The 1,710-nt window shown below is 36.1% G+C and overlaps 1 long non-coding RNA gene across 1 annotated transcript; it reads right to left on the bottom strand.

Moving 5' to 3' along the window:
* Nucleotides 1–236: 236 nt before the first annotated feature.
* On the bottom strand, nt 237–1,437 carry LOC131437690 (uncharacterized). Its single transcript, XR_009230806.1, has 3 exons — nt 687–1,437; nt 567–625; nt 237–506 (listed from the first exon to the last, which is right to left on the bottom strand). It is a non-coding gene; the product is annotated as an uncharacterized LOC131437690 (long non-coding RNA).
* Nucleotides 1,438–1,710: the final 273 nt, after the last annotated feature.

Below are 1,710 nucleotides of genomic sequence, written 5' to 3' on the forward strand. Positions count from 1 at the left end.
GCTTTCCCTCTGACAAGGTCCTTCTAATTTACTGTAAGTACATTACTCGCTTTGGTCAGTATCAAGTTTGGCTCTGCTTTCTCGTGCTCACTCTGTCTACGGCCTTAGCCTAACAACAAAGCTTCAAATTGTAATATAATTGATTATTTTTTGTGTTGATCATCAAACATATGCACACAAATTTTTACTTTAATTTGTGATTTGTCCGTTGATTAATAAACTATCATCTCGTTACTGCAATCAAATACTAAAAGATAGTTCATACGAAAACAGTTTAATTTTTCTTTATTACTTCTTGTGAAATCTGTACAAATCTGTATTAAATTTAGGGAATCTGTATAACATCTGTATTCTGTATCAGATCTGTATGAGGATATAAAAATCTGTATAATACAGATAAATCTGTATAAATGGCATCTCTGGTCAGAGCTTAAAAATGTCACGCATTCTCAATGAAAGAAACCAGTCCTCTGCTATGACGTCATGTAACTGTGGCCAGCATCATTCTGCAAAAACCATAACAATGAAGAAGAATGGCTAACAAAAAATTGAATATTACAAACTACTTGTTTATTCAGTTGCCTTTACCGCACTTCCCCGCAAATTATCGATCAGAATATCATAACTACGATGAAGAAATTAAGATTTTATTCGATTTGAAATGCTCGAAAGTTTGTTTACCATACTCTGAGCGCTCTGATTGCCCACCAAATGTCCCAGATGTTGGCTACGATAGCACTTGCTGGAGCGTCCTATCCTTGCCACCGGGCTGAAAGAAACCATTCCAACAGTCTCATTTCCCATGTTTTACTCTCATTCGTAAATGACCGACACCAGAACAAACGAAGAGAGACGAAGCATTTTCGTTTCTCATCGAAAAAATGAGAGAGCATAATTGCCAACGTCTTTCTTTCCTCTGTGACAAGACGAAACTAAACTAACGTCTTCAGGTAGCAACAGCAGAATTTCAATTCTCATTCTTTCATCGATGTATTGAAAATATGTGACGCTTGGCTATAAAAAGTGACTAAAATATGGCAATCGAAGTAATTACATCCCAGAACTTCTTTGGAAACCAAAACTACTAAAAATTCGAGCACCAACAGTTAAAACTTATTGTGAAACCTTTTTCTGTCGTATTCGATTCTCACAGCTTTGGTTGAATATCGACACTGCATACTATGGAATTTTCACTGAAAACTGCAAATGACTGAAAGGGCAAATGAAAGAAAAAACACAAATTTGAAACTACTGTCCCGCTTAGAGCAACTTCAGCAGCTGCAAGATTCATATGGGTGGTCTATAATGTAAATGAAACTGAAACAAACGTATCCCCAGCAATCCGTTTTAGTTTTAATTATTCGACCAGTTCTACTGTCAAATTTAAAACTGGTATACATTGCCGTTCTATTTTTTCTATATTTGAAACACAGATAAAACGCTGCTGAGGCTGCCAGTTTATTTTGTTATAATTTCTAGATTTAAATTTTAAAACTCACATAAATTATGCATCTAGAACTAGAACACTTCTGAATATGCCCTTATGTCATTGACTGGAACTGGATTTCGTTCTCATAGTTTGCAAGCGAAGCTGAGAGTGACAGTAATTTCTTGTCATTTTCGTCTATTTTTCAGTCAATGAAAATGACTTTTATTAGCTCTGGCCCGCTTGTAGGCGGTGGGCAGATTTCCCCCCAGACGGCTGGCTAT

Source organism: Malaya genurostris, chromosome 3 (genome assembly GCF_030247185.1).
Source record: "Malaya genurostris strain Urasoe2022 chromosome 3, Malgen_1.1, whole genome shotgun sequence".
Lineage (NCBI taxonomy): Eukaryota > Metazoa > Arthropoda > Insecta > Diptera > Culicidae > Malaya > Malaya genurostris.